Source organism: Myxine glutinosa, chromosome 1 (genome assembly GCF_964187855.1).
Source record: "Myxine glutinosa chromosome 1, kmMyxGlut1.1, whole genome shotgun sequence".
Lineage (NCBI taxonomy): Eukaryota > Metazoa > Chordata > Myxini > Myxiniformes > Myxinidae > Myxine > Myxine glutinosa.
In genome coordinates, this window is record NC_136261.1 from 437,431,828 (window position 1) to 437,452,849 (window position 21,022).

At 47.4% G+C, this 21,022-nt stretch overlaps 1 protein-coding gene across 2 annotated transcripts in view; it reads right to left on the reverse strand.

Moving 5' to 3' along the window:
• LOC137418014 (uncharacterized) overlaps positions 1-13,548 on the reverse strand; it is a 67,007-nt gene extending 53,459 nt beyond the window's left edge. Inside the window, exon 1 of one of the 2 annotated variants that reach the window (XM_078770743.1) lies at positions 13,409-13,548. The gene's annotated coding sequence lies outside the window, so the exon portion shown is untranslated. The remainder of the gene's footprint in view (positions 1-13,408) is intronic. The other variant, XM_068103986.2, reaches the window with a different exon arrangement.
• Positions 13,549-21,022: the final 7,474 nt, after the last annotated feature.

The following is a 21,022-nucleotide window of genomic DNA, read 5'->3' on the forward strand; positions in this document are numbered from 1 at the left end:
AGGAAACAAACAACACTCAAAACTCCTACATTAACCACAAAACTTAACCTTAACCAGAAAATTCCAAAGACTCTAAACATTTTTACATACCCCGATCTACAGATCGTGTCCCCCCGGTGGATGCAACAAGAAACAACCTTACCTGCGGGGCCATCCCCAATGCACCCCCAAAATTTCCACGGGCTTTTTCCAGGTGTTACCAGTGAGTGACACGGCTCGGTGGATTTCACCCTCATTCGTACAACACAAACCCCTTATCCACTCATACTCATTCCGAAACTCATCATTACATTTCAAAAATCAACAAAGCACTTATTCAATTCACCCCCCTGCAGGACCATGGCATCGATGTCATATCATGTGTGTGCATTCCTCAACTAGGCAGCCGGGAGGTACCGCACAACAAGATGGTGGGGGCGCTTCAGGCTGTGGTGCCCGCAGTCCCAAAACAAGTCAACCGACTTACAAGTTCATTGCCACCCCCCCCCCCCCCCACCCTCCCTTTACCTCTTGGCCCACGGCAGCCCAACAGCCCCTTTCCGCCGTTATGGGTCTCCACACACACCAGGCTCCTCCACGGCCTCCTGCTCCAGCGTAGCAACACGGGTCACCGGGGGACTTCCTCACCCCACGGCACCCATCCAGACCCTCCACCGACGAGCTCCAATTTCCAGTTACCACCGGCTGCCAGGGGTAATTGCCGCAGAGGGGGGCCGCAGACTCGCTCCTCAGAGCTTGATCCTTCCCCACACACACCTTCCCCACCCACAAGACCCCAAAACACACTTCCTCCACCGCTGCCATTCAATTCTCAGCACAACTCAGCACAATTCATAGAAATGGTTCAAAAGATGTTACAAAGGTTTGCCATGGCCTGCTACATGTGAAATCCCCCAGTTCACATTTAATCATTACACATTTCCAAAACACAATAATCACCACTTACTCATTTCCTCCAATAATCATCACTCATCCATTTCCAGTTTCCACTCTCACGACCACTTCAAAACACATAACCACAACACCAAAACATACGCCACCCACAAGACACTGTGTGGCCCCCATTCCATCCCCCTCACCGGCCATTTCATCACTCTCACCCGCCTCCCAACTCCAAATTACATGTCCCCAAAATTTCCAAGCAAATCCTGGAGCCTGGGACAGCACACCTCAAAACACTCACCTCAATTGCAGGTAGTTGCAGGTTGGTCGGGTCCAAGAGTGCCATCCACCACACATAATTTCCCCCTCACCCTTCCAATCCACCCCGGAGCCTCCCGACCCATGTAGGAGCTCAATCTATCCCCGTGAACTATCTGTGGAAGGGTATGCGGGCCCATCTGAATTTTGAACACCACATCAGTCACCTGCCGAAACACCACCCCGGGGCCCTTCCAAGGTGAGGTGAGTTTTTGGCACACCCCCTTCCTTCTCCGTGGCCAGTAGAGCCAAACAAGGTCTCCGGGAAGGAACCGAGGTGTGTGCGCCCGAGCGTCATACCGCGTTTTCATATGCGAAGAAGCCAAGCCAATTTGCTTCCTCGCAAACTCATGAGCCTTTTCCATGCTCGCTTTCAAATTGGTTGCATAGCTTTCCACAGATGGCTCACCTGGTTCCCCTGGTGACGGTCCCATCAACAAATCTGTGGGGACTCGCATATCCCTACCGAACATCAACAAGGCGGGGGTGCACCGAGTGGTCGCATGCTGGGCGGTCCGGTATGCCATCAAAATTAAGGGAAGGTGCTCGTCCCAATCCTGTGGGTTTTCGGATGTAAAGAGGGGCAATTGTGTCAACAGTGTCCGGTTGAACCTCTCTACCATCCCATCCGATTGAGGCCTAAGGGGGGTCGTCCGCATCTTGTGAATTTGGAGGAGCTCGCACACCGACTGCAGGAGGGCGGATTCAAAGTTCCGGCACTGGTCGGTGTGTAGCTCCCTTGGAACGCCAAATCGGGAGAAGAATCCCTCAACCAAAACTTGAGCTACCAGCCGGGCTTCCTGGTTGGGCAATGGGTAGGCTTGTGGCCACTTGGTGAAGTAGTCCATTGCCACCATAATGTACCAGTTCCCTCGGCGGGTGGCTGGCAGGGGCCCGACCACATCTACTGCCACCCGCTCGAGTGGTGCTCCTACATTGTATACCTGGAGCGGGGCCTTGTGCGCATGTGGGGGTCCCTTCTTACCGTGGCAGAGGTCGCAGGATCTCACCCAATTTTGAATGTCCCTGCCCGAATTCACCCAGTAGAACCTCTGCCGCAATTTGGACAAAGTTTTGGCCATGCCCAAATGCCCCATTGTCCTAGTCCCATGCACGTGCCCCATAACCACTTCCTTCAATTTGTTTGGTACAATTATCAACCAGGAAGCTACATCGCCCGTTGGTGTCACCCACTTTCTGAACAAATAGCCATCTTTCAACCCCAACATCTGCCACTGTGCCCAATAGGCCTTTACCTGGGCCCCATGTGGAGCAATCTCCTCCCAAGAAGGTCTTTTGTCCTCATCTAGCCAATGAAAAAGGGGCCCCAAAACAGGATCCTCCCTTTGACTCTTTCGCCAATTCACATCGCCCAATTCAGGTTGGGGTTGTCGCAAAGTTTGTCTGGTCACTCTCGCTGCATATAGGCATGCATCAATTTGGTCCTGCCCAATTGGATCCTTGGCTTCTTGTCTATCACAAAGTTTACACTGTACCTCCCAACAGGGGCGCTGAGCGAAAGCGTCTGCATTGGCATGTGCTTTGCCAGGCCGATGTTGCACAGAGAGATTGTACTGCTGCAGCCTCTCAAGCCACCTTGCAATTTGCCCCTGTGGCTCTTTGAACCAAAGAAGCCATTGCAAGGAGGCATGATCCACTCGGATCACAAACTCCCTCCCATAAAGGTAAGGGTGAAAGTGTCCAACTGCAGACAGTAGAGCCAATAGTTCTTTGCGGGTAACGCAATAATTTTGTTCGGGCCTCGAAAGTGCCCGACTGCAATACGCAATAACCCTCTCGACTCCCTGTTGCATTTGTGACAACACAGCTCCCAATCCTTCCTGGCTCGCATCTGTGTCCAGGATGTAATTTCCATCATCCGTCGGGTATGCCAAAACTGGGGCCTCCACCAGACATTGTTTTAAGTGATTGAATGCCTCGATGCAGCTCTCTGACCATATAAATTTGGCTCCTTTCTCTGTCAATTTGTGCAAAGGTCTTGCAATTTCTGCGAAATTTGCCACAAATCTCCTGTAGTAAGAGCAGAGGCCCAAAAATCCTCTGACCTCCCCTACATTTTTGGTGGCGGGCCACTCTTTTACTGATTTTACTTTCCCAGGGTCAGTGGCCATGCCGCTCTCACTAATCACGTGGCCCAGGTAAGTCACCTCTCTCCTGAAAATTTCACACTTGCTCGGATTCAATTTCAACCCGGCACCCCTTAATCTCTCAAAAACCTCTGACAAATTTTTAGCAGCATGTTCAAATAAGGGAGCGTGGACCAATACATCATCCAAGTAGACAAAGCAAGTCTGCCATGGTAAGCCAATTAAAACACATTCCATCAGACGCTCAAACATGGCAGGGGCATTGCACAATCCAAAAGACATAACTCCATACTGTCAGAGACCCTTTCCTGTGGTGAACGCTGTTTTCTCCCTCGCCTCTTTATCCATTTCCACCTGCCAATAACCACTCTTTAAATCCAATGTAGAGAACCATTTTGAGACTGAAATGGCATTGAGGGTGTCATCAATCCTTGGCAGGGGATACGAGTCTTTGAGCATCACATGATTGAGCTGGCGGTAGTCCACACAGAACCGAGTGGTCCCATCCTTCTTTTTCACCAGCACAATGGGTGACACCCAAGGACTCACCGAGGGCTCGATAAATCCGCCTCTTTCCATTTTGCTCACCTGTTCCTCTGCCTCCTCTTTCTCAGCGAAAGGGAGCCGCCTCGGCGGTTGGCGAACAGGCCGAGCCGAGCCAGTACTAATTTGGTGCCTGACGAGACTCGTGCGTCCAACATCCTCGGGGGAGAGAGAAAAAACATCCAAGTTCTTACCAACCAAATTGTGCAATGTCTCTACCTGCTCCGATGTTAGGCCCTCTTCAGAGCGTGTCGTCATGTCCCGCACTCCCTCTGGCCAATCACATTTCCCCAAATTTTGCCCTCTTTCAAGCTGTACTGGCAAGCATGTGGATCCAACTCCTCTGGTGACCTCTACTATGCTACTGCATTTGGCTACAATGGCTCCGCCCCTTACAGTGCGGGGGCTATCGGACAAGTTGAGCAGCCTGACTGCCAGCATAGGCCCACGGGTGTCTACGAGGGTGCGACCCACCATCAATCCCTCCGTCCCCTGTGAGGACCACGACTCCACTAGTCCCAGCTGGCCAATGGGTTGAGCACCTGCTGCTAACTCCGCTATCACCACTCTCTCGGACCTGGGAGGCACGGTCACAGTGCGTGGCACCTCCAGCCACGTCCCCTGCACCTCCTCGTCATCCCCCAGTCCCACTAACTGCAGCCTCTCAGTGCCCAACCACATATGACCACGCCCAAGGTCTAGTTGGCAGTCATGTTCCACCAGGAAACTCAGTCCCAATAGACACTGATCGCACACCTCTGCCACCCATGCAACCACGCTGACAACCAGACCACCCAACTCAATCCTCACCTCTCCGCATCCCAATATTGGCAGAAATCCCTCCTCCCTCCTCAGAAAGGTCAGTCTCGCCGCACATTCTGCCGCCCTGTGCACCGTGGGTGGGTCCTGTAACTCCACCAACGTCCGGACCTCGGGATCAGGAAGAGCAGCCATAATCTTTTCTATCGCCAGCTTGTCCCACGCCTGTGCTGGTAGGTCTCTATATGCTATCCTCACAGATTGGTATATATCCTGGGCCAGCTCCTGCAACGTCTCATTAGGCTTTTGCCTGCGATGCAGCAGCTGTGCCCTGACCAGATCGCACCTTGTGCCTGTCCCGTACCTATGATTCAAGGCCTCACAGATGGCCTTGCTGGTCAATATTCCCTCTGGGACTACGTTTAGCACGTCTGCGGCTGACCCCCGCAGTGCCGCCACCAGATTCCCCATGCGGTCCCGCTCTCCCCAACCATTGAGCTGAGACACACACTCAAATTGTGTCAGGAAAGCCTCGAGGCTCCCTGACCCATCAAAATGTACAAGGGCGATTGTTTTTCCAGAGACTCTATTCCCCGATGCCTCTCTGTCCAAATCCAATCTGGGGCCAAAACACCTCCCCAACTGGGCATTCAGTTTCGGAGCCTCTGGTGTCCAAATGTGGCTCATGGTGAGGGTCTCCTGGGTCACCTTAATCTGATCCTGAAGATGTTTAACAGACCGACTCACCTCTTCCCTTCGGTTTTCTTGGACCTGAACAACCTCTGCCTTGATGGTATTGTCCCAGGTCTCCAGTCGCTCCTGCACCAAATCACTCACCCTTTCATTATCCATTCACGGCCCCCACAGGCCTTTCTCAATTAACCCCTTCTCCTGCTCTGTTATGCGGGCTTCCAACCCTTTTACCTCCTCGGCCAATTTGTCCCCCTGTTGTTTGAGCAGTCCCCATTCCTCACTCTGCTGTCGCATTCTGGCATCCACCCGGCCCTGATAGCCTTCCAGGTCGCCATTTACTTCCTCAATTCTACCCCCCAACTTTTCCCCCATTCGGACAGCCTTGGTCACGCCCTCCTCTATTTTTGACACTAATTCTGTCCGTATTGATTTACATATTTTCCCCATGGATGTTTCTATCTTCTTCATTTTAGTACCTACTTCACCCTCCAATTCCCCCATTCGGTTCGTAATTTGACTTTGCACTCTCCCTTCTCTGCCATCAATTCGTTCCCCCAGCTGCTGTGCCATTTCCCTAATTTTTCCTTCCAATTGTTCAATTCCTTTCCTTCCCTTGTCCATTAATTTGTTCATTCATCCCCTCCATTTTTCCCTCCAATCCAACAATTTTATTTTTCATCCCTTCAATTTGTTCTTTCAATCCCTCCTTTAATCTATCCATTTGCCCCTCCACTTTTTTCCATCAATCCTTCAATTCTTCCCTCCAATCGATCACTCATTCCCTTCATTCCTTCCCTACATTCATTCCGCTGGGACTCCATTTTGCTTTCCATTCACTCACCCTGTGTGTTCATGTTTCCCTTTAATTCATTTTTCATTTCTCCCATTTGATTTCCCAATCGCTCACTATCGGCCCTCATTTCTCCCATCTCCTTACTCATTCCCTCCATTTTATTTTCCAACCCACTTTTCATTCCCTGCATAAATTCCATTAAGGCCTGGGTGTCTATGGGGGCCATCTCTCCGGCGGGGGAAGTTCCAACGCTATCCTCCATTTCCCCATTTCCGGATCACTCCCTACACTGACAGAGGCCTCGCTGCGTACATCCATCTCGTCGACTTCCGACATCCGCTTTTCGGAAGGTCGTTTCCGCGCGTGTATTTATTTTAATTCCGAAAACAAAATTAAAATATGTCGAAGACGCGATATCGCGCTCCATATGTCCAATCGACTCTACAAATTTCTCTGCCTCGATTATGAAAATTTCGGTTCCAAATGCTGGGCGGGGTTTTTCACCCAGCCGGCGTCGACTCGCCACCTCCAGACAAAAAAATTGTCCGCTAGGTTTGAATCCCACTCCTGACACCAAATGTCACGCAACCGCCGAAATTAATATCTGGCGATCGCGGATGCCGATCAGGAAGGCTTTAACTCCGAGGTGGAAGCTCAATAGCGGATTCCAAAATCTAAAACCCCGAAGCACGCGGAATGGAGGGAAGCAGCGCAAGTCCCCGCAGCCTTAACTATCAAATGAATCACCTGGTAAACTGCATTCAGGTATTATATACAAAAAATAATATAAGGGTTTATTGAATAACAGGCAGGGACAGGAAAATGTGACGATAAACCTAAGGTAACTAAATTGGGATCCCACACACACCAGATATCAAACACGAGACGAGAGAGATGAATTAAAGAAAGAAACACGTCTTGTAAAATGTACACACAGAGCTCGGCTTAGCTTGTCTTGTCGTCTTCCTTGGCTGCTGTCCAACACACGGCTCGGTTCGGCCCCAACCGCACACCACGAGGTCCTTCGCTCCAAGTCTCTCAAGGCCTCGCTCCAAGCGCCATTCGTCCCACGCAGGCCAGCGGCTCCACACGAGGTCTACCGGACCCAAAGTCTTGCCACGTCTCAAACTCAACTGGTCAAAATGGACTCGGGCTCTGCACTGCACTGCCAGGAATCCAACTGCTCTGGATCCACTGCCAACTCTGCCCGTGCGCACCTCAAACAAACTGCCTGGCATTCTCTCAACTCAACTTGTGCTGAACTCGACTGTCAGGATCGCACCTCAAAACGAACTCCTGATCAGATCTGCACTCCTCACTCTGGTCTCGAAAATGGCATCTGGCCCTCGTTAATATCTCTCGCCGGTGACGTCACCATTGGCGCACTGGTCTGCCAATCAGAGCCTCCACCTACTCGCCCCTGTGCACGCCCACTGCGTCACTCAAACTCTCGTCCCCTACTCCGTGGTCCTTGTGTTATAGCATGTGCTATGCGAGGTGGGTACGCCTCTCAGAGGCGTAAATGGTGGCAGCCAATTGAGGAGATGTTGTAGCCTGATTTTTTCTTAAGTCATGTCAGAGGGGGAAGGCGTCATTTAGTGTTGTACTAAAGGTCCTAACTAATGTTTAAGTGGTGTGCAGTGCCAAAATAGACAAAGGCTTGACTACCAGGTGAGACATTCAAGGGCTCTACTCATTATTCCCGACACTACTTAACACACGAATCTCCTGGTAGATTCACATTCGTTCATCTTAGCCGACAAAATGCCTACACATGACTTATTACAGGTAGATTCCCTATCGCGACAGTCGAAGCATGTTACTGACTCAGATCTACTCTGCTCTACATATTGCTCTACCAAATCCGTAACAATATTTTTAAACTTTCCCCTGCAGTGTTTTATTCAGTGGTATATTACAACACGCTGTTTTTCTTCCTATTTAAAAGGCGTTTTTCAATTCCCTCTTCAACTAATTCCACTTCAAAAAAATATTCAATCTCTTACAATTCTTTCTCACTACATGCTCTAAATTCACATTCATTCCACCCCTCCTCCATCGTTGTTAAACGGATCGCTAACTTGAAAATCACAATAAACCCAAATTGTTATAAATGTTCATCTTTCATTAATCATCCACTTTTGAAACTCCCCCCTTGCCCCTCCCCTCCAAATCTCGCCCCTTGCCCCTCCCCTCATAAACTCCCCCCTTTCCCCTCCCCTCCTAAACTCCCCCCTTTCCCCTCCCCTCCGAAACTCCCTTCTCGCCCCTCCATTCAAAACTCCCCCCAATCCCTCCCCTTCAAATCACCCCCCCCCCAACCATCCCTCTCCAACTCTCCAACTCTCCCCCCTCCCACCTCCCGCCTCCCGCCTCCCGCCTCCTCCTTAAAGCTGCCTCCTCCCCACTTCGTCTCCCTTCTATCTCATACCTCCACGTCCCCCAACCTTCTACTTTCCTCTGCTCCCCCCACTCCACTCAAACAACCCCTAACTGTGCCTCATTCCATCACCATCAAACCTTTCGTCCTCCTCATCCTTCCCTTTCTAGTAACTCTTCTGCAATCTCTGACACTATCAACTGCTCTCCCTACCTCCACCTCTCATCCTTCATCTGACCCTACCCCTCCCCTCCCCTCCCCTGGCCTGCACCTGATGCTCCACCTCTCTCCTCATTAACGGTATGGACCTCAAACATCTGGGGCCTTCGCTCAAACCTGATTGATCTCTCCATTCAGGTTGCTTCTGACAATCCAGACTTGATCTGCTTAACAGAAACTTTCCTCCTTCAAGATGTCTCTGATTCATTAATATCTCTTCCTGGTTACTCCCTCCTCCGGTATGATAGACCTGAGCCTCGCCCTGGTGGTGGGGTGGCTATCTTTATCAAAAACTCTCTTCCTCACTCTCCTTGCACTGCCCTCTCTCCACCCCAACCCCAGGAGTACCTCTGGCTGCGGCTTCCTCTCCGCTCCCACCTTTTGTTCATATGTGTTCTGTACCATCCTCCAAACAGTGATGACTCCATTTACATTTCGCTGTCGGACAACATGGACCAACTTCTATCAACTCATCCAAACTCTCTCTCTTCCTCATATGTGATGACTTCAACTGTCGTCATGCTAGCTGGCTGGGTGTGGGTTCCTCTCTCACCAGTCATGGCACCTCAGCAAAGGACTTCTGTGACTCAGTGGGACTGACACAATCTGTCAATTTCCCGACCAGGATCTCAGTCAATGGAGTATCTTCTCTTCCAGACTTGGTTATGACAAACTTCCCTGCAAATGTCTGCTGCTCTTCTTCTGCTCCAATCGGTTCTTCTGATCATGTGCTTGTTAAAGTGGACATCTCTGTGGCCATTCTCAGAGAGCCTCCTCAGCGCCGACGAGTCTGGCAATTCACTCAAGCTGAATGGCATGGTCTGAAAGCAGCCATCAATCACCTTCTCCCATCTCTACTGCCTCTGACATCAATTCTTCCTGGGAATTCTTCCAATGCAAACTGCTCTCTCTCTCTCATGCACAGATTTATCCCATCTCGTCTTCAGTTGTTTTACCCTTCCTCCCATCCATGGTACGCTAAATCTTGTGGAGAGGCATTTGCCCTGAAACAACTTGCCTTTGCCTCTTGGAAGGCAAATCCAACTGAAGGCAATCTCAGTTCTTACACCAAGCTTGGAACAAGTGTGTATCTACTCTCAGGAGTGCAAGGAAGCACTATCTCCCCACACTCAAGATTGAACTCTCAAACCTGTCTCCTTCCTCCAAATCCTGGTGGAGTCTGGTCAAATCCATTTCTGGTGTTTGTTCCCTTCCATCCCCTCCCTTAATTTAAATAGCTACACAGTTGACACCGCACGTGACAAAGCCGAATGCCTCACCTCTGTGTTTGCCTCAAAATCTTGTGTCCCTCTCTATCAACTCTATCAACCTCTCTATCAGGAAAATCCTCTCTATCAACCCGAGTTGATAAATCTCACACTCTTACGATGTCTCTCCGAAAAGACCGACTGGAAAACCCTCCCATCCACTTTCTGAATAATCCTCTCCAAGAAGTTCTGTCACTCAAGCTTTTGGGTCTCACTATTTGCCATGATCTTTCCTGGGAAAACCACATTTCAAATCTGGCCTCCAAAGCCAGTCGCCGACTGGGCATCCTCCGTCGTGCGAAGTCCTTCCTTGGCACGCCTGAGATTCCTCACCACATACAAGGCTTTCATCCGCAGCTCTATGGAATACTGTTACCCCCTCTGGGCCTGTGCTCCTGCCTCACAGCTCGCTCGGCTTCACGCTGTTGAAACCAAAGCTTTCAGAATCATTGGAACATCCTGCGATGAAGCTAACTCTGATGGCCTTTCGCTCACTCACCGCAGGCAGGTTTGGTGGTCTTTCTGTCTTCTACCGAGTCCTCTCCAACCTTGCTCCCCCAGCTCTCTCTGTGCTCTGTCCCCCTAATATTCCCACAGGTCGCACAAGATCTGCCAGCAACCCTCTTATGGTTAAACTGCCAAAATCTAGGCTCTCTGCTCACCTTCACTCTTTTATTCCCCTTTTCTCCTGCCTCTGGAACAAACTCCCCCACTCCCTTCAATCCTACTCCTCCCTCCAGATCTTTAAAACAGCTGCTCACCACCATCTCTTATCTTCCCCCATCCAAAACGTTGATCTTTTCTACCCCCGCTAATTCACACCAAATACACTTATTTAAAATTCCAACTTCTTTCCTGGAAGTCCTTGCAGTGTTCATATGTTTTATACTTCTCCTACCTCCCCCCAAGCCCTCTCCCTCCCACATTTCTCTCGATGTCCCTGCTCTCAAATTTTCTGTTTGTGTCCTTCCCCCTCTCTCCCCATCTCATCTACCGCTCCACTTATTTTGTGTTGTATGTGTCGATATCACCTTTTGTGTGATTAATGTTAGCTCTTTCACGAGCCTCGATGTTGTGTACAAAAAAAAAAAAAAAAAAGTGGATATTTGTTTTTGAAGCCCCTCCCAGACTGGGTGTAGCCACTCCCCTGGACAGACGTTTCACAGACAGACAGAATATTATGTCATTCAATTTAATTTGAAGGTTTAAAGGTGTAAATGCAAAATCATTCCAGTATTTACCACCATTTTATCCAGCGGCTATTGCACCACCTTATCATTCTAACATGTTACAAGAAGAGGCATTCTTGGGGAAAATGCCAGGGGCATAGAAAAGGCCCCTTTATATGGTATGTCCCATGTGGCAAACTATAGAAAAGTAGGGACATTCCAAAAAATTTGATATACATACTGGACAACCATTGTGTTCTTAGGAGGAACCAAGTAATGCTCCAGAAAAGTTCATATGAAGGGGTGCCCTACATCTGACAAATAAAATAGATTTACTTATTCATGCAGCTGTATGAATCAAATTGGCACCCCTTTATTGTTCTCATGGATGAGGCATCAGACTTTCAAGATGGGGATTGTGGGTTTCAGTCCCATCTGGGTTGAATAATTTTTTTCTTCTTTATTTTTCAAATCTTTTCTATCATCTTGAATGAAGTCTTGAACGATAAACAAATTGCAATTTGTTCGTATTTAAAAAGTATTAATTCTTCAACCTGATTTTCAGCATCATTATGAGTAATGTACACAGTTGTGTTGGGCCAAATTTTGAGGTACCGAAGCCCTGCAAAAATGTGTCGGCCGTGACATCATCACCAGATTTTATCGACCATCACATCAAATTTGAACATGACACTAACCATTTGAGTTCCCAAAATGAGTGATAAATGAAATATGTTCCTTTTTCAATGATAAATAAATAATATGCCAATTTTAACACACACACACACACACACACACACACACACACACACACACACACACACACACACACACACACACACACACACACACACACACAGATATATACACGCACACAAACATAGATACATACACGCACACAAACATAGATACATACACGCACACATATAGATACACACAAACATAGATATACACACAAACATAGATATACACACACACACACACACACACACACACACACACACACACACACACACACACACACACACACACACACACACACACACACACACACACACACACACCAGAATCCCCTTTCTAATAAAAAGCCACCCTTTTTGACAAAACTGTATTTTAAGAAAAAGAGAAGTTTGTTTTTTATTTTGTATTTTGTCCAATGTGGTAAGGGCTTGTCGGGCTGTCCGTTCTGCTCGCATTCATTCTTGGGGAAAATGCCAATTTGATTCATGCAGCTGCTTGAAGAAGTGATGTGATACATGAATGTATTTTATTTGCCAGATGTAGGGCTCCCCTTTATGTGAACTTCGTAACCTAGTCTAGACACTAGACTAGAGCATTACTTGGTTCCTCCTAATAACATGAGGGTAGTCCAGCATGTACACATTTTTTTTTGAATGTCCCTTCTTTTCTATGGTTTGTCACATGGCACATACCATATAGAGGGGATTTTTCTATGCCTATGGTTTGTCACATGGCACGTACCAAATAGAGTAGAGGGGCCTTTTCTATGCATATGGTATGTCACATGGCACGTACCATATAGAGGGGCCTTTTCTATGCCTATGGTTTGTCATATGGCACGTACCATATAGAGGGGCCTTTTCTATGGTTTGCCACATGGCACATACCAATACCATATAGAGGGGCCTTTTCTATACCCCTGGCATTTTGCCCAAGAATATAAATATAAATACACATTAAGTGAATCTGTTGAAAAGTGATGATTTATGTCACGTGACCAAAGACCTGTTGCCTCAAAAAAAACACTTCCAGTTTCGCGCGCCGCTGATGCAGTGCCCCCTGTTTCCGGGAGCCTGGTGCTCATTTTGCCGACTTCAAAAGGAGGACGAGCTGACTCAACCTACTTGGTGTTATTTTAACGGCGTGACCCTAACATCTTAAACCAGCCACATTAAACATGAAGCCAACAACAGGATTACTTTCACAAGTAACGAAGTATAACGACACTCGGTATCGCAGAAACCTCCACCAGGATAAACAGGTAACGTTTTGTATCCACTGATAAACCGGATCTGGATTCGGACCTGAACCTAATACTATTCGGCTCTTCTTCTTCTTCTCCCCCACCCATCTCATCCCCTCGTTTCGTCATAATCCATCCACATCTCTCTGTCATATCGTGCTATGTACAATCATAATGTTCGCCCTATCTCTCTTAATATTATTATTAATATTATCAAGAATCGCTTCAAATGATCGTTTTATGGAATATCTTTCTCAGTATTAATAATAAAATGAGAAACTCCGAACAAAACCTTTTCCTCAGAAGCTCCGACCCGATCACTGTTTCAGCCGCTTGTGGAAAAGGACACGGAGCCGATGTCAGTTCAAGCAAGCCATGGTCCACGAGCAGCCCGGAAGTGACGCCGGAAGTACATCCCCACCGTATTACCACGCATGCCATAATCACCCACCAGGCGGTGTATGCGTAATGCAACAAGTTAACATCCGTAACAACGTCCGTGACGTGCATACTTGCATTGTACATTGTACATTTGTATAATACATTGTATATTTGCATTACAACACAAGTTTCATCGAATCTAATAATCATGTGCTTCCCTGTGAAATGATCAATGTAAAATCATATCCGACATTATGTAACGTAACACTGAATTTGAGGTAGAAATTATGAGATAATTGATTGATATTTTCTCCTTTTATAATTAAAATAATTAATTGATATTCCCCGTTTTTTTATAATTTATTGAAATAAAATAAATGTCACTCCCCACGATGACCACGTGTACCTACGTTCGTGTGATGTTAAAAAGGATTCCAAAAACGTGTCTTACTTTTTACCAGGTAACAAGCTCGTTTTTAGCTCACCTGGACCTGAGTCCAGTAAACTTATCGATCGAGCAGTGTCCATCCATCGGTAAGTGTGTGTGTGTGTGTGTGTGTGTGTGTGTGTGTGTGTGTGTGTGTGTGTGTGTGTGTGTGTGTGTGTGTGTGTGTGTGTGTGTGTGTGTGTGTGTGTGTGTGTGTGTGTGTGTGTGTGTGTGTGTGTCAGTGTGAATGTGTGTGTGTGTCAGTGTGAATGTGTGTGTGTGTCAGTGTGAATGTGTGTGTGTGTCAGTGTGAATGGAGTGAGTCAGTGAGTGAGTGGGTCTAAGAGACATTCAGAGTGAATCAGTGAGTCAGTCAGTCATTGAGAAGTCAGTGAGTGTGAGTCAGTGAGGTAGACAGTGAGTGCATTGTGTGAGTCAGTCATTGAGTTGTGTGAGTCAATGAGTGTGCAAGTGAGTGGGTGTACAGTCACGTGAAAAAGTAAGTACACCCCATGTAAAGTTTTGACTTTTTCAACATATTTCAACATATTTCAACATACAGCTATTTGATCTTCATTTCAACAATATTGATAGATAATGGTGATATAATACAACAAATATCATGAAACATTTACATTTTGTAGTCCATTATAATTTAAATAAACATAAATGCAAATTTCGCATGTGGAAAAAGTAAGTACAACCTTTTTTTTTTTTCTTTTTTTTTTCTTTTTCTTTTTTTCTTTTTTTTTTACTGAATCGAGGCTCGTGAGAGAGCTAACATTTATTTCACAAACAAATCAACCAGACAAACAAAATATACAAAAAGAGGGAGCGGAAGACAAGATGGGGAGAGAAGGGGAAGCACACAACCACAAAAATTTGAGAGCAGGGAGAAGTGTGGGAGGGAGAGGGCTTGGGGGCAGGAGGCGTGGGAAGGGGGTGGGAGAAGTATAAAACACAAGGGGACCGAAATTAGTGGGGTTAGAAAAGATCAAGGTTTTGGATGGGGGAGGATAAGAGATGGTGGTGAACAGCTGTTTTAAAGACCTGGAGGGTGGAGTGGGATTGAAGAGAGTGAGGGAGTTTGTTCCAGAGGCGGGAGAAAAGAGGAATGAAGGAGTGAAGGTGAGCAGAAAGTCTTGATTTTGGCAGTTTAACCATAAGAGGGTTGCAGGCAGATCTTGGGCGACCTGTCGGAATACTTGGGGGACTGAGCCCAGAGAGGGCTGGGGGGGCAAGGCCAGAGAGGAGTCGGTAGAAGACAGAAAGACCACCAACCTGCCTGCGGTGAGTGAGTGAAAGGCCCTTGGAGTTAGCTTCATCACGGGAGATTCCAATGATTCTGAACGCTTTGGTTTCAACAGCGTGAAGACGGGCTAGGTGTGAGGCAGGAGCACCAGACCAGAGGGGAGAGCAGTATTCCACAGAGCTGCGGATGAAAGCCTTGTATGTGGTGAGGAGCTCAGGTGTGCCAAGGAAGGACTTCGCACGACGGAGGATGCCCAGTCGGCGACTGGCTTTGGAGGCCAGATTTGAAATGTGGTTTTCCCAGGAAAGATCATGGCAAATAGTGAGACCCAAAAGCTTGAGTGACAGAACTTCTTGGAGAGGATTATTCAGAAAGTGGATGGGAGGGTTTTCCAGTCGGTCTTTTCAGAGAGACATCGTAAGAGTGTGAGATTTATCAGGATTGAAAGACATGTTCCATTTGTTTGCCCAGTCTGTGATTTTGTCAAGGTCTGCAGAGAGTGAGGAGGCTGCAGACTGCCGATCTGAGGGATGAGGAATGGAGCGACAGAGAGTAGAGTCGTCAGCAAAGAGATAGAGATGATTTTCAAGAGAGTCAGAGAGATCATTGATGAAGACCAGAAAAAGCACAGGGCCTAGAACACTACCTTGGGGAACTCCAGCCTGAACAGGAAGTGGAGATGAGAGAAACCCATTCAGGGCCACACGTTGACTACGACCAGAGAGGAAGTCCGCCAGCCATGCATGGAGATTTGCATGGATACCAAAGGAGGAGTGTTTGGTGAGCAGAGCAGGGTGCCAGACCAAATCGAAGGCACGTGAAATGTCAAGGGAGATGGCTCTAATTTCCTGTTTGGCGTTGAGGACCTCCATCCATTGTTGAGAAAGCAGAATCAGCATGTCCAGAGTAGAGTGACCAGGTCTGAAACCAAATTGATGATCAGAGATCAAGCCATTGGAGAAGAGGAAAGATCACCACATACAAGGCTTTCAGCCGCAGCTCAATGGAATACTGTTCTCCCCTATGGGCTGGTGCTCCTGCCTCACACCTGGCCCGGCTTCACGCTGTTGAATCCAAAGCTTTCAAAATCATTGGAATCTCCCGCGATGAAGCTACCACTGAGGGCCTTTCACTCACTCACCGCAGGCAGGTAGGTGGTCTTTCTGTCTTCTACCGACTCCTCTCCGGCCTTGCTCCCCCAGCTGTCTCTGTGCTCTGTCCCCCAAATATTCCTACAGGTCGCACAAGATCTGCCAGCAACCCTCTGATGGTTAAACTGCCAAAATCTCGGCTTTCTGCTCACCTTCACTCTTTCATTCCTCTTTTCTCCCGCCTCTGGAACAAACTCCCACACTCCCTTCAATCCCACTCCTCCCTCCAGGTCTTTAAAACAGCTATTCACCACCATCTCTTATCTTCCCCCATCCAAAACCTTGATCTTTTCTACCCCCACTAATTCACCCCAGATCCACCTTGTTTGAAATTCCAACTTCTTTCCTGGAAGTCCTGGCAGTGTCCATATGTTTATACCTCTCCCACCCTCCCCCCCCTTCACATGCCTCCCCCCCAAAGCCCTCTCCCTCCCACAGATCTCTCGATGTCTCCATGTCTCTCGGTCCCTGCTCTCAAATGTTGTGTTTGTGCCCTTCCCCCTCTCTCCCCATCTTGTCTACCGCTCCCGATGTTATTTGTTTTATGTGTCTGTTTGTCGTTCTGTGTGATTACTGTTCGCTCTTTCACGAGCCTCGATCTTGTATACAAAAAAAATAAAAAAAATAAAAATTCATATCTGAAGCAATGATGGATTCCATGACTTTGCTAATAATTTGGAGAAGGCTGATTGGTCTGTAGTTGCTGGGATCTGTCTTTGCACCTTTTTTGTGCAAAGCGGTGATGTTGGCTGATTTCCAAGCAGATGGCAGATGACCTTGAGCAAAAGAGAGGGTGAAGAGAACAGAAAGAGGGAGTGAAAGAGCGGAAGCACATGATTTTAGGACCCGTGGGCTGATGCCGTCAGGACCAGTTGCAGAATCAGAGTCGAGGGTTGACAGAAACTTTTCCACCTTGTCAGGAGGAAAGGACACAGAGTCCAGGAGCAGCTGGGTACGACTGGGTACGGTGGGTACAGAGAGGGATGGGTTTGGGACACAAGATTTAGAGGCGAACACAGAGTTGAGGCATTCAGCTTTTTCACGTGCGGAGTCAGCCGTTAAGCCGTTTGAGGTGAGGGAGGGGATGGAGGGGGAACAAACACCTAAAACATATTTGACCAGATGCCACCACGATTTGGAAGAGGGAAACAGATAAGAGAGTTCGGTCTTGAGAACGGTGAGATATTGTTTCCTGGCTCTCCTGAGGGTGGACACACAATTGTTTCGGGCTTTGTGAAAGGAAATGAGATTTCCTTCCGTTGGATTTGCTTTCCAGGAGACGAAAGCAAGTTGTTTCAGGGCAACAGCCTCACCACAATATTCCGTGTGCCATGGAAGGGAGGAAGGGTATGACAACTGAAGACGAGATGGGATAAATCTGTGCATGAGAGAGAGCAATTTACTTTGAAAGAATTCCCAGGATGAGTTGATGTCAGAGGCGGTAGAGATGGGAGACCAGTCCAGATGATTGATGGCTGCTTGAAGACCGTGCCAGTTGGCCTGAGTGAAATGCCAGACTCGTCGACGCTGAGGAGGCTCTCTGAGAATGGTCAGAGAGATGTCCACTTTGACAAGCACATGATCAGATGAGCCGATTGGGGCAGAAGAAGAGCAGCAGACATTTTCAGGGAAGTTTGTCATAACCAAATCCAGAAGAGAAGATGCTCCGTTGACTGAGATCCGGGTCGGGAAATTGACAGATTGTGTCAGTCCCAATGAGTCGCAGAAGTCCTTTGCTGAAGAGCCATGGCTGGAGAGAGAGGTACCCACACCCAGCCAACTGGCATGGTGACAATTGAAATCACCACATATGAGGAAGAGAGAGTTGGGATGGGTAGATAGAAGTTGGTCCATATTATCAGACAGCGAGATGTAGATGGAGTCATCGCTGTTTGGTGGACGGTACAACACACATATGAACAAAAGGTGGGAGCGAAGGGGAAGCCGTAGCCAAAAGTATTCCTGGGGGTGAGGTGGAGAGAGGGCAGTGGAGGGCGAGTGAGGAAGAGTTTTTTATAAAGATAGCAACCCCACCTCCAGGACGAGGCTCAGGTCTATCATACTGGAGGAGGGAGTAACCTGGGAGAGATACCAAGGCATCAGAGACATCATGAAGGAGGAAAGTTTCTGTTAAGCAGATCACATCTGGTTTGTCAGAAGCAACCTGTATGGAGAGATCAGTCAAGTTTGAGCGAAGGTCCCGGATGTTTGAGGTCCATACCGTTAATGAAGAGGAAGGGGGAGCATCGGGTCCAGAACAGGGGGGGGGGGGGAATTGGCTCTAATAGGTGGTATTGCCCCCTTTGGCAGAAACAACCTCAAGTAGGCGTTTCTTATAACTGGCTACCAGTCTCTGACATCGACTGGGAGAAATTTTTGCCCACTCCTCCATGCAGAATTCTTTCAGCTGTGCGATGTTTGAGGGGTTTCTTGCATGCACAGCTCGTTTCAAATCCTCCCACAACATCTCGATGGGATTTAGATCCAGGCTTTGACTTGGCCATTCCAGAACCCTCCTTTCTTTCTTTTCAGCCATTCCTTGGTGGATTTACTGGTATGTTTAGGGTCATTGTCCTGTTGCAAGTCCACCTTCGGTTGAGCTTCAACTTTCCGACAGATGGTCTCACATTATCCTCAAGCACCCTCTGGTACAATGAAGAATTCATAGTGGATTATATGATGGTGAGCTGCCCAGGCCCTGATGCAGCAAAACTGCCCCAAACCATAATATTTCCACCACCATTCTTTACAGTTATCAGGTTCTTGTGGTCAAATGCTATCTTTGGTTTTCGCCAAACATGTCTTCTGGTACTGTGGCCAAATAGCTCTACCTTTGACTCATCTGTCCAGAGCACATTGTTCCAGAAGTGCTGGTCTTTGCTGAGGTGTTCTTTTGCAAACTTTAGTCTTGCCCTGATGTTCTTTCTGGACAGTAAAGGCTTCCTCCTGGCACACCTCCCATGTAGATCAAATTTGTGCAGCTTCTTTCTGATGGTAGACTCGTGCACTTTGACATCAACAGTGGCAAGAGCTACCTGATGACATTCTGGGGTTCTTAGAGACTTCTTCCAGCATCTTGCAGTCTGCTCTCGGGCTGAACTTGATGGGTCGGCCTGGCCTGAACAAGTTGGCAGTTGATTGGAATCTTCTCAACTTGTAGATGATCTTCTGGACAGTCGAATGATTGATTTCAAATTGTTTGGAGATCTTTTTAAATCCCTTCCCAGACTCGTACGCATCTATAACCTTCTTTCTGAAGGCATCAGAGAGCTCTTTTGATCTGGGCATGGTGATGCCGCACACTTCAACAACAAAGAGCAAACCAAACGAAATGTCTGAGGTTCAAATAAGACAGGTTCCTCCAAGATCCTCTATAACGATGGTCTAATCATTTGCACCTGAGCTGGTGCACCTGATTCTAATTTTAGGTATTTGAAGTAGTGATAAATGTAGGGGTGTACTTACTTTTTCCACATGCGAAATTTGCATTTATGTTTATTTAAATTATACAATGGACTACAAAATGTAAATCTTTCATGATAGTTGTTATATTATATCACCTTTATCTATCAGTATTGTGGAAATGAAGATCAAATAGCTGTATGTTGAAATATGTTGAAAAAGTCAAAACTTTACATGGGGTGTACTTACTTTTTCACATGACTAAGTGAGGCAGTCAGAGAGTATGTGATGAAGTCAGTCAGTGAGTCAGTGAGTATGAGTTGTTGTGTGAGTGAGTTGTCACTTAGTCAGTGGGTGAGTGAGTGATTCACAGTGAGTGAGTGTGTGTATATGTGAGTGAGTCAGTCAGTCAGTCAGTCAGTCAGTGTGTGGTCAGTCAGGCAGAGGTGGATTAACATTTTTTGGGGCACTGTGCACAAACCCTGGGCACAAACAACTGATCTTTACAAAACCTCACCAAATCATAGAGTTGGCCATGAGGAAAAACAAACCCATTGATTTTGAGGTCAAAAGGTCAGGATAGGCCAAAGGTCAACAATATTAGTAGATTTCTAAAAATCCTCAATTTTTATCCGATTCACTTGAAATTTAAAGAAGATTTGCATACCAGGAGAATGAATTCAGCCACCTATTTCCTATGTCAACAAAGGCCAAAAGGTCAACATCAGCCAAAGACCAACAACCTATATCAGGGATTTCCCAATTATCGTTCCTTGCACGACAGATTTCTTGTTTCTGTTTTTGAATTGACCACAAGTTACAATTCCAACCTGATCGTCATGAAACGTTACCAAGTTGTAGAGGCAGTCACAACTGAGAAGCCTATTGATTTTTTCGGTCAATGGTCACCTTGAGCTCAACTTTTTAAAACCTGCACTCGCCCTGCATTCGCCCTGCACTGCCCTCTCTCCACCACACCCCCAGGAATACCTCTGGCTATGGCTTCCCCTTGGCTCCCAACTCTTGTTCATATGTGTGTTGTACCGTCCACCAAACAGTGCTGACTCCATCTACATCTCACTGTCTGATAATATGGACCAACTTCTATCTACTCATCACAACTCTCTCTTCCTCATATGTGGTGATTTCAATTGTCACCATGCCAGTTGGTTGGGTGTGGGTTCCTCTCTCACCAGCCATGGCTCCTCAGCAAAGGACTTCTGCGACTCAATGGGACTGACACAATCTGTCAATTTCCCGACCCGGATCTCAGTCAACGGAGCATCTTATCTT